The following is a 12,761-nucleotide window of genomic DNA, read 5'->3' on the forward strand; positions in this document are numbered from 1 at the left end:
CTACTGTGAGTGCAATTTCAAGGTACTTTTCGTCATGAAAGCAATCAAAATCATATCTATTTCTGTAATGTATCTTTCATTCTATCAAATGAGACCAAAAAAATGAGAATATAACCATAAAAAACATACAAAAATATACCGCTAAGCGGCTGCTAATGGCTGAGAAGTGAACTCCGCTATTTATGGTCTGATTTCTTTCATTTTTGGTGTACATGAAGAAGTATCTTTCCATCATACATTGCCGAAGTTTGAATAAGATAACCCAACAAACAACTGAGAAAATAATATAATAATAATTATAATAATAAAAATAATATCTTTATTTACTACACGTACAGGTACATGGTATACAGACCATAGCTGACAATAGTGACATATTACTATATAGAAAGCCGCTGGTTATGCAGAGTACAGTGGACCCTCGACCAACGATATTAATCCGTTCCTGAGAGCTCATCGTTAATCGAAATTATCGTTAGTCGAGTTTATTTTCCCCATAAGAAATAATGGAAATCAAATTAATCCGTGCAAGACACCCAAAAGTATTGAAAAAAAAAAAATTTACCACATGAAATATTAATTTTAATACACACAAACTGAAGAAGACATGTACAATTACATGACACTTACCTTTATTGAAGATCTGGTGATGATTGATGGGATGGGAGGAGGGGAGAGTGTGGATGGTGTTAGTGTTTAGAAGGGGAATCCCCTTCCATTAGGACTTGAGGTGTCAAGTCCTTTTCCGGGGTTACTTCCCTTCTTCTTTTAATGCCACTAGGACCAGCTTGAGAGTCACTGGACCTCTGTCGCACAACATATCTGTCCATAGAGGCCTGTACCTCCCGTTCCTTTATGACATTCCTAAAGTGTTTCACAACATTGTCAGTGTCACAATTAAACACTTGTTCAGTTTTCAATTCTTCACTGTCTATGTACTCCTTGAATTCCTGCACATATTTTTCAGCTGCTTTTTGGTCCGAACTGGTAGCCTCACCATGCCTTATCACACTATTGTGAGGAAAAATTTCAACAGATAGGAGTAACGAGCGAGTATATGGTGATGATAGTTTGATTGCCTACCTGATAACTTTCAGTAAACCGCAGGCAACTACCCCTCATCTCCGCAGTGGTAAAGAACCTGCGTTCCTGTCATCTGGACTGACTATTCAAGGCTATAGACTCTGTGAAGAACTAGTCGTTGGGTTGTCACCAACACCTGTGATCCCCCCCCCCCCCCACATCATCAGTAACAGCTACAATTTCTACAAGACAGTGTCAACCTCCACCAGACACCCCAGTATAACTGTACATATTAGCGTTGAATTCAAATGACATTTTTCCTTTTCATTTTCATTTTTCTCTAAATTAGGATGCACATTCATGTTTCAATGTTTTATCTTTGCATTACTAAATAATAAAGTGTTTATCTTTGTGACTTATTTCTTTTTCTATTCATTAATTTTCCTGAGGAGGAGCCAGCCTTGGTAATACTGTCTGAAGTTGTTACAGGGCTGAGTAAGCCTTCACAAGTGGCGACCTTGCCAGGATCAACTCGACTGAATCAAGATTCAACTCCATCTCGAATCTACCATTGGAACTTCAATGCCGCATATGACTCAAATCTACCATTGGAACTTCAACGCCGCATATGACAGATGGTTACCAGCAGCCATAAGTAATCATTCTCTATGGTAGGACTACAGTACAGGTATTTAAAAGATTTGGTGATTGTTATAGTCTCACTTTATTGTAAGTCAAGTCAAGGCAGGATATACTAATTAATTCTGTCACCTTGATTCTTGAGCTTGAAACGATTTGGAAGAATAGACTCTAGGGACCCGAGATTTTCCAGTGACAAGTTGTTTCATTGAGCTCTTTATTATATCAAGGGAACTATTGTAGGACACTTGATTTTTTTTGGGTGAGAAGATTGGATGGTCAAGGGACCCCATTCTACTTGCTGTTTGGTCGGAGCCGGCATAGAACCCTCCGTTTTCATTCGCACATACTGTTTAATCAAAGTAGGGATTGAACCCTCCGATTTATTTACAGTTTGAGCGGAGCAGGAATTGAACCCTCCATTCTCTTTGATATATCTGTTTAATTTTCCCCTGGCAGTTTAAGTTGTAATTGTAAGTATGGAGGAATACCAGTTTTGGATGAACACTGGGAGTAAGTTAGGAATAACTGGGAAAAATTTAGAAGCTTTCATTAGTGCTAAGATCCAGGAAAGAATTGAGAAGGAAAGAATTGAGAGAGAAGAAAGACAGTTAGAAAGAGAAAGAGAGGAGAAAAAGGAGAGAGAGAGAATCGAAAGAGAGAAGAAAAAGGAGAAAGACAAAATCGAGAGAGAGGAGAAAAAGAAGCGTGATAGACTTGATCGTGAGGAGAGAGCTAAAGTACGTGAGGAACAAGTTAAAATAAGAGAACTTGAGGAAAGAGTAAAAGATAGAGAAGTTGATGAAAGAGCTAGAGAACGTGAGGAAAGAGCTAGAGAATATGAATTAAGAGAGAGAGAAAAAGATTGCGAGGTAGAGAAATCTCGCCTTGAATTAGAGAATAAAAAGTTAACTTTTACACAACAACAGTTAGAGGAAGGAGTAATTGAACATCATGCAGCTAGTGCACATATCTCAATACCTAATTTACCTCCCTTCACAGAGGGTGAAGACATTACTTCATACATTATCAGGTTTGAAAATACCGCTACCCTCTGTGAATGGCCTGCTGACACCTAGGCTACCAGGTTAGGTATGTTATTTTCCGGTACAGCTTTGAATATCTATGCAACTTTGTCGCAGGATACCATATGTAATTATAACCTACTTAAAAAGGTAATCCTTAAAGCATACCAAAAAACCACAAATTCTTATAGGAAAGATTTCAGGTATGCCACCTTACAGCATGGCCAGAACTTTCAGCAGTTACAGGTAACACTCTTTCGTTTGTTCGATTTTTGGATAGAGAGCTCAGGAATTGATCACATTTATGAATCTCTTAAAGACTTCATGGTTGCTGACCAGTTCCTGACAGCTCTTTCCCACCAGATACGAACATTCATTAGAGAACGTAACCTGATTAAAGCTGAGGAAGTTGTTGATGCCGCTGACTTGTATGCTGAGGCTCACAATTCCTATAAAGACCTAAAGGGATCGAACCCTAAGGGCAAGGGTTCACCAGATCTTAAGAAATCAAAGCCTCTAGTGGAAAGTAAACTGACTTCTTTTATTCCGGTTTGTCATTTATGTGGTGTTAAGGGTAAACGTCCCGATTGTCCTTCTAAAAAGGTGCAAAAAGTTGGAAGATGTTTTAAAGACTGTAATGACCAGGCACCCTTCTGTTCAGGAACAGTTAATGGACTTAATGTATCTACCATTTTACGAGAAACTGGATGCACATGTATAGTCATTTCTGATAAGCTGTTCCCTAACCTTAAAGAAACTCATTCCTCTGCTATTCTTTCAGACTACTTGGGCCGTATAGACACTTTTCCTACCATCCGTTGTTACATTAGGTCTAAATGGTTCACAGGTTGGTCTGAAGCCGTACTAGCTCCCATCACCTCTTGCTCCGTAATCATAGGTAATGTAAAAGGTGCCATTCTTCCTTCTGAGGTTGGCCTTTCATCACCAAAGATGGACATGAGTTTTTCAGCTCCTCCTCCTGTAGAGTCAGAAAAGCCTCTCGACAGTTCAGATGAGGCAATGTCTCGTGATACTCATGTGGGATTAAAAACCAGTGATGATACTCTCGAAAGCGAGGTAGTAGGATCACCGGTTCACTTGTCAGATGAAAGTGAGGATATCGCCTCCGATACTATAAATGTCTTGACTAGGGCTCAGACCAAAGCCCAGGCTTCTCTTACTGTCCATCCTTTGATTTTCCCTGACTTTAAGCCTTTAGATATATCGAAGGACTCCTTTGTCAATTTACAACGTAATTGCCCTTCTCTTCAGAATTGCCATAATGCAGCTAGACAAGATCAAGTTATCCAAAGGAAAAATTTTATTTATTTAATGACTTAAATGAATCAAACAGTTACTGTAATTACTACACTGCAGAACAATCAAAGGCACTTCTCAGTGCCAACAACAACATAACTATCTTTAACTACAATATCAGATCTTTAAGCAAGCATTACGATGACCTCATAGCATTACTAAATTCCTTACATGCCAATATGTCCATCATTACACTAACTGAAACCTGGCTAAAGCCTGATAGTACAGATGTCTATGCCATTCCTGGTTACACAGCCATACACAACTGTAGGCCAGACCAACAAGGGGGTGGCACAGCCATATACTACTCAGACCAACTAGAATGTATCACTAATACTTGCACAAGGGATGAACATGGGGAATATATAATAGCCAAATTCAAATCCAAATACCTACAAAAACCTCTCACATTGATAAACATCTACAGAGTTCCACAGTCAAACATTAGCCAATTTAGTCAAAACCTAGAAAGTATGATAACTGATGCACGCATGAACAAAGATCACTTACTACTCTCAGGTGACTTCAATATAAATCTCCTGCAAGACCAGGACCCACACGTTACTGAATTCACAAACACAATGAGTAACTGTATGTTGCTACCAACAGTAACAAAACCTACAAGAGTTAGAGACTAGTGTTTCCCTACTTGACCACATCTGGACCAACACCATATCCCCTTTAAAATCAGGCATAATTACAGATAATACCACAGACCACTACCCGACTTTCCTCATAACAACTCTTGGTAAATTACCCCAAGACACTACTAAAGTCACCTTCAGACTTCACAATGAGGCAGCCATTAATAACTTCACAACAGCAGTAGCAAACATTGACTGGCACACTGAGCTAGAAATCTATACAGATATTGACTAATGTATTAATAATTTTCTAAAAAAGACCCAATACCTCTATAACAAGCACTGCCCTAAAAAAACTAAACAGATGACAGCTAAGAGACTGAACAGTCCCTGGCTAACACCCAGCATTCTCAAATCCATAAATACAAAACACCAATATGAAAAACAGTACAGAATGGGTCACATAACCAGAGACCAAACAAAACGTTACTCGTCAATCCTAACCAGCCTGATAAGAAGGGCAAAAAAATTGTATTATGAGAACAGATTATCCAACTTACGAGGTGATATAAAAAAGACCTGGAAAACCCTATCAGAAATTCTAGGAACAAAAAAGATATCACGAAATAGCGAAATAAAATTAGCAAAATCAGATGAACCCCAACTCCCACCAACAGAAACAGCAAACAGACTCAATGATTTCTTCTCCACTATAGGACAAAACCTTGCCAATAAAATCCCAAGCTCAGATACCCCACCAAATGACTACCTCACCGGCAACTACCCGAACACACTGTTCCTAGCTCCGACTAACCCATACGAAGTCTCCCTTATTATCAACACACTAAAAAACAAGGCAGGAGATTTAAATACCTTACCACCCTTTATATACAAAAAAGTGTCACAAGTGCTATCACCAATCATTGCAACACTCTTTAACAAATCCATTGAATCCTCCACCTTCCCTACAGTACTCAAAATAGCAAGGGTCACCCCGATCCACAAAGGAGGAGACCAAACAGAGTTGAATAACTATAGGCCAATATCCAACTTACACCCTCTCTCAAAAATCTTCGAAAAATTAATTCATAAACGAATCTACTCCTACCTTATCTCCCAAAACATACTCAACCCCTGCCAATTTGGATTCAGGCCTAATAAAAATACTAATGATGCTATTATACACATGCTAGAACATATATACACTGCAATAGAGAAAAAAGAAGTCCCACTGGGGATCTTCATTGACTTACGTAAAGCTTTTGATACAGTTGACCATGACTTGCTCCACGTAAAATTGTCACACTATGGTATAAGAGGGCACTCCCTCAACTACCTCAAGTCATACCTCAGCAACAGAAGCCAATATGTGTATGCAAATGGGGCAAACTCCTCTGCACAACCAATTACAGTTGGTGTCCCACAGGGAAGTGTCCTTGGCCCTCTTCTCTTTCTCCTATACATAAATGACCTACCAAATGCTTCGCAATTACTCAAACCCACACTATTTGCAGATGACACTACATACGTCTTCTCCCACCCGAGCCCAGTCACGCTAGCCAATACTGTAAATACCGAATTACAGAAAATATCTACCTGGATGAGAACTAACAAACTTACACTAAACATTGACAAAACCTACTTCATTCAGTTTGGTAACAGAGCTACAGATGTCCCTCTTAACGGATCACCTATCACAAAGCTAACAGAGGGAAAATTCTTAGGAATCCACCTTGATAATAGACTCAAATTTCATACACATATACAACAAATTTCTAAGAAAATTTCCAAAACTGTAGGCATACTATCGAAGATACGGTACTATGCTCCACAGTCAGCCCTCCTGGCCCTATATCACTCTCTTATTTACCCCTATCTCACCTATGGAATTTGTGCATGGGGCTCAACAACAAGTAACCATCTCAGACCACTAATTACCCAACAAAAGGCTGCAGTTAGAATGATAACAAATTCTCACTATAGGCAGCACACTCCACCAATATTCAATACACTAAACCTCCTCACCATACAAAACATCCATACTTACTACTGCACCTATTACATACATAGAACACTTAACTCTGATATTAACCCTCCCCTCAAACATCTCCTTGCCAACCTCAACAGAACACATGACCATAACACAAGGCACAGATCACTCTTTGATGTTCCTCGTGTCCATCTCACGCTATGTAAAAACTCAATGCACATAAAAGGCCCTAAAATCTGGAATTCATTACCTGTAAATATAAAAGAAACACTACCTGTTTATAAATTCAAGTCTCTTCTCAAAGATCACTTACTCACCCAAAACCAAATAAATACTGAATAACTGAACCTTATAAATTGTATATCTTAAATGTTTCTCACAATTATATCACATAAATGTTAAACCTAAAACCCAATCTAACTTTATTATTTTTTAAATACACTACCTAACAGAATACTCCATTCCACTGAATGTACAACAATGCATACAACCATATGACCTGTCTTTGTAATACTCACTTGTGCTTTATAGTAACCTGTTTACATTAATGTTTTATCACTGATTTCATCATTGCTTAATTAATCTTAAGTTAATTTTAAGCCAGCCCGTAATGCTATGCATAGTATAAGTGGCTTTGGCATACTGCTCTTACCTGTATTTGTTGTACCTCTGTATGTGTGCTCAAATTTTTAAATAAATAAATAAATTAAATAAATAAATAAATAAATATATAAGAGGTTTTTTTTTTTTTTTTTTTTTTTTTTTCAACAAGTCGGCCGTCTCCCACCGAGGCAGGGTGTATCCTGTATAAATCAGTATTCAAATTAAATTCAGATGAGATTGACTATTCAATCTTAGTTGTTCCAAGTCAATGCAGAGAGACTTCTTAAAATGACTCATGACCTACAAGTGGCCGGACATTTCTCGCACAGTAAAACCTTAAATAAAATTAGGGAAACCTATTTTTGGCCCAAAATGTCCTCATATATCACTACCTATTGTAGATCGTGTTAAGTATGCCAACTGTCATCCTTCCGAGGTACCCGGCGAGTACCTATGGTCAAAATGCTAATCTTTATGGTACCATTTGAAAGAGTAGCTATTGACATCGTTGGTCCTTTATCACCACTTTCATCTGGGGGACATAGATATATATTAACATTAGTTGATTATGCTTCGAGTTTCCCTGAAGCTGTACCCTTAAAGACCATAACTACGACAGAGGTGGCTGAAGCCCTTTTGTCCATCTTTTCCAGAGTTGGCATCCCTAGAGAAATTTTGTCTGACCGTGGGCCACAATTCACATCTGACTTAATGCAACATCTCTACCAACTTTATTTTATTTTATTAACACACTGGCCGATTCCCACCAAGGCAGGGTGGCCCGAAAAAGAAAAACTTTCACCATCATTCACTCCATCACTGTCTTGCCAGAAGGGTGCTTTACACTTCAGTTTTTAAACTGCAACATTAACACCCCTCCTTCAGAGTGCAGGCACTGTACTTCCCATCTCCAGGACTCAAGTCCGGCCTGCCGGTTTCCCTGAATCCCTTCATAAATGTTACTTTGCTCACACTCCAACAGCACGTCAAGTATTAAAAACCATTTGTCTCCATTCACTCCTATCAAACACGCTCACGCATGCCTGCTGGAAGTCCAAGCTCCTCGCATACAAAACCTCCTTTACCCCCTCCCTTCAACCTTTCCTAGGCTGACCCCTACCCCGCCTTCCTTCCACTACGGACTGATACACTCTTGAAGTCATTCTGTTTCGCTCCTTTGTCTCTACATGTCCGAACCACCTCAACAACCCTTCCTATGCCCTCTGGACAACAGTTTTGGTAATCCCGCACCTCCTAACTTCCAAACTACGAATTCTCTGCATTATCTTCACACCACACATTGCCTTCAGACATGACATCTCCACTGCCTCCAGCCTTCTCCTCGCTGCAACATTCATCACCCATGCTTCACACCCATATAAGAGCATTGGTAAAACTATGCTCTCATACATTCCCCTCTTTGCCTCCAAGGACAAAGTTCTTTGTCTCCACAGACTCCTAAGTGCACCGCTCACCCTTTTCCCCTCATCAATTCTATGATTCACCTCATCTTTCATAGACCCATCCGCTGACACGTCCACTCCCAAATATCTGAATACATTCACCTCCTCCATACTCTCTCCCTCCAATCTGATATCCAATCTTTCATCACCTAATCTTTCTGTTATCCTCATAACCTTACTCTTTCCTCTATTCACTTTTAATTTTCTTCTTTTGCATACCCTACCAAATTCATCCACCAACCTCTGCAACTTTTCTTCAGAATCTCCCAAGAGCACAGTGTCATCAGCAAAGAGCAACTTTGACAAATCCCACTGTATGTGTGATTCTTTATCTTTTAACTCCACGCCTCTTGCCAAGACCCTCGCATTTACTTCTCTTACAACCCCATCTATAAATATATTAAACAACCACGGTGACATCACACATCCTTGTCTAAGGCCTACTTTTACTGGGAAATAATCTCCCTCTTTCCTACATACTCTAACTTGAGCCTCACTATCCTCGTAAAAACTCTTCACTGCTTTCAGTAACCTACCTCCTACCAACTTCTAGGAGTGAAACCTCTCTTCACAACACCTTATCATCCCAGCAGTAATGGGAGGATTGAACGCCAGCATTCGGTTCTCAAATCCATTTTAAGGAAACTTTGCTCCCTTAAACCTAAGGAGTGGCATCGTTACCTACCCTGTGCTTTGTTTGCCTTGAGGGAAGTTCCCAGTGACTCTTTGGGGTTTTCACCTTTTGAACTTCTCTATTGTAGACAGGCCAGAGGTCCATTGTCCATCCTTCATGACTTATGGACTAATGAGGACATGAATGCTGAGGTTCAGTCTTCTTATCAGTTTCTCCTTGACCTTAGATCCAAACTTGAGGAGACCTCTGACATAGTTTCGAAAACCTTAAGCTTATCAATGGACCAGTACAAGACCTATTTTAATTCCAAAAGCCAGAGGAGTAGTTTTAAAGTAGGGGATGAGGTTCTGGTACTTTTACCAATAAAATCAAATAAGTTATTAGTAGCATGGAAAGGTCCGTATAAGGTATTGAAAATTTGTTGGAAAGTTGATTACCTCATAGAAGTCAAGGGGAAACCTAAGCTTTATCATATCAACATTCTTAAGAAATATTACCGAAGAAATTCGGTTAACTGCCTGAATGACTTTTATTTAGTTTTTCCACACGAACTTGATAAGACAACTGAGGAGTGTAAGGTGTGCGTAATTGACACCTCTAACGTAGACTGACAAAGAACTACACGACTTGGTGACTCTTGACCACTCAGGTGCAACAAACGTTAATATCAATGAGTCTTTGGATGACCGTAAGAAACAGGAACTACTTCAATGTGTGAGTAACTTCTCAGATGTTTTTACTGATATTCCAGGTGTCACCTCCACAGTAGTCCATAAGATTGACTTAGTCACGGACGATCCTATTAAACGGAAATTATACCCAGTTCCAGTTCACCTTAGGGATGCATTTGACCGAGAGGTAGATTGATTATTAAAGCTAAAGATCATTGAACCTTCAGTATCTGCATATTGCTCACCAGTAGTCATGGTTAAGAAGGAGGATAATTCGTATAGACTTGCTATTTACTTCAGAGGCCTTAATGCTATAACTCGGTAGGATGCTGAGCCTATGCCCTTAATAGATAGCGATCTACACAAATTTTATGACTCTTCCTTCTTTTCAGAGATTGATATTGCACAAGCATATCATCAAGTAATGTTAGATCCTTCTTCTAAGCAGTACACCGCTTTTCCTACCCACCAAGGACTGATGCAGTATAGAACTATGCCCTTCGGTTTGGTAACTGCCTGTGCTACCTATGTGAGACTGATGAGAAAGGTCTTGGGTAATATGCCAAATGTTTCAGTTTATTTTGACAACATTTACGTAATGACATCCACGTAGGGCAAGCATATCCAAACATTAACATCAGTTTTACGTAGGTTACGAGCACATGGCCTCACTGCCAAGCTGAAGAAATGCTTCCTTGGGTATAATAAAATTAGATATCTCGGACTGATTCTTTCAAATAATTCTTTGCAGCCTCTCCCAAATAAAATCAAAGCTTTATTAGAGTTTAAATTCCCCAAAACCAAGAAGCTCATGTGTAGCTTTCTTTGTTTTGTAAATTTTTATGCACGGTTTATCCTGAACCTTACTGATCTCGCAGGCATCTTATCCGACTTCCTTAAAAAGTCTGTGAAGGAACCTCTTGAACTTTCCGACGTGGCTCGAGAAAAGTTTAATGAGATTAAAAATATCTTCTCGAAAGACCCTATACTTAAGATTCCAGATATTAATATAACATTTTGTTTAAGAACTGATGCCTCCAATACCGGCTTAGGTGCAGTGTTACTACAGTACCATGATGGTACACCTTTCCCTGTATGCTTCCTAAGCCGGAAACTTCTTCCTGCAGAAATGAGATACTCCACCATAGAAAAGGAATGTTTGGCCCTTGTGTGGGGTATCTCCAAACTTAAATTTTATTTACTGGGAAAAGAATTTATTTTAGAAACGGATCACAAACCTTTGATATACCTAGAAACTTTTAAGGGAACCAACAGTCGCCTCTTAAGGTGGACATTGGCACTCCAGGCTTTTAAGTTTCATATTGTGTATATCAATGGTTCATCCAATTATTTCTCTGACTGGTTAAGTTGTGACAGTCAGCAGAAGATTTGTTGCCTTATGCGACTTCCACGTGGTAGAACTTTTCCTTGCCTATTCTTCTTATACTCCTTGACTATAAGTCTTGGTATGGGGGAGGGTGAGGGAAAAGTTCAACAGATAGGAGTAACGAGCGAGCGAGTATATGGTGACGATAGTTTGATTGCTAGCTGCTTGTTAAGGTAGGGTCAGTCTAGCTCCCGCTATCCCCCCCCCTTTTCTCCACCCCGAAAGGTGACGTGTGGGGCTCGGACCAAACAGTAATCACTTGACTCACATCTCCCAGCACAACTGTAAGTAAAAGCCTCTGCTCCTATTCTAGTGAATATATTGGTTGAAAGCTTCACTTTTGACCAATAATAAACTTAGTCCTTTCAGTCTTAAGTTCCACAGTATGCTTTTAGATAATCACCACTTCTCTTAAATACTATACTTATCATAGAGAGTGATTTCTTAAGCAGTGTGTAACCTTTGTCTCTTTCCAGCTTGGAATGACAGCTAGGGTCATCTGCCAACCAAAGAAAAGTGTTGAAGGAGACGGACTGAAACAGCCCATGAGACGTCATTTGTTTATCTACCTACCTGATAACTTTCAGTAAACTGCAGGCAACTACCCCTCATCTCCGCAGTGGTAAAGAACCTGCGTTCCTGTCATCTGGACTGACTATTCAAGGCTATAGACTCTGTGAAGAACTAGTCGTTGGGTTGTCACCAACACCTGTGACCCCCCCCCCCCCCACATCATCAGTAACGGCTACAATTTCTACAAGACTGTGTCAACCTCCACCAGACACCCCAGTATAACTGTACATATTAGCGTTGAATTCAAATGACATTTTTCCTTTTCATTTTTCTCTAGATTAGGATACACATTCATGTTTCAATGCTTTATCTTTGCATTACTAAATAATAAAGTGTTTATCTTTGTGAATTATTTCTTTTTCTATTCATTAATTTTCCTGAGGAGGAGCCAGCCTTGGTAATACTGTCTGAAGTTGTTACAGGGCTGAGTAAGCCTTCACACTATGTATGCCACTACGATTCTTAAATCTCTCAAACCAACCTTTGCTGGCCTTAAATTCACTCACATCACCGCTAGTTTCAGGCATTTTTCTAATTAAATCGTCATGCAACTTCCTAGCCTTTTTGCATATGATCACTTGAGAGATGCTATCCTGCTATCTGTTTTTCGTTTTTCCACGCCAATAACAGTCTCTCAACATCTTCTATCACTTGCGATCTCAGTTTCGAAAACATAGTTGCACCTTTGGCAAGAACAGCTTCCTTGATTGCCGTTTTCTTGGCCACAATAATAGCGATGGTTGATTGGGGTTTTGTGTACAACCTGGCCAGCTCGGAGACACGCACTCCACTTTTATACTTAGCAATGATCTCTTTCTTCATATCCATAGTAATTCTCACCCTTTTTGCTGC

The 12,761-nt window shown here is 39.5% G+C and overlaps 1 protein-coding gene across 2 annotated transcripts in view; it reads left to right on the forward strand.

Moving 5' to 3' along the window:
* The first annotated feature begins 1,474 nt into the window (after positions 1-1,474).
* Positions 1,475-12,761, forward strand: part of LOC128693672 (myb-like protein X) — a 95,178-nt gene continuing 83,891 nt past the window's right edge. The window contains exon 1 of one of the 2 annotated variants that reach the window (XM_070091230.1): positions 1,475-1,694. The gene's annotated coding sequence lies outside the window, so the exon portion shown is untranslated. The remainder of the gene's footprint in view (positions 1,695-12,761) is intronic. The other variant, XM_070091229.1, reaches the window with a different exon arrangement.

This window comes from Cherax quadricarinatus, chromosome 34 (genome assembly GCF_038502225.1).
Source record: "Cherax quadricarinatus isolate ZL_2023a chromosome 34, ASM3850222v1, whole genome shotgun sequence".
NCBI lineage: Eukaryota > Metazoa > Arthropoda > Malacostraca > Decapoda > Parastacidae > Cherax > Cherax quadricarinatus.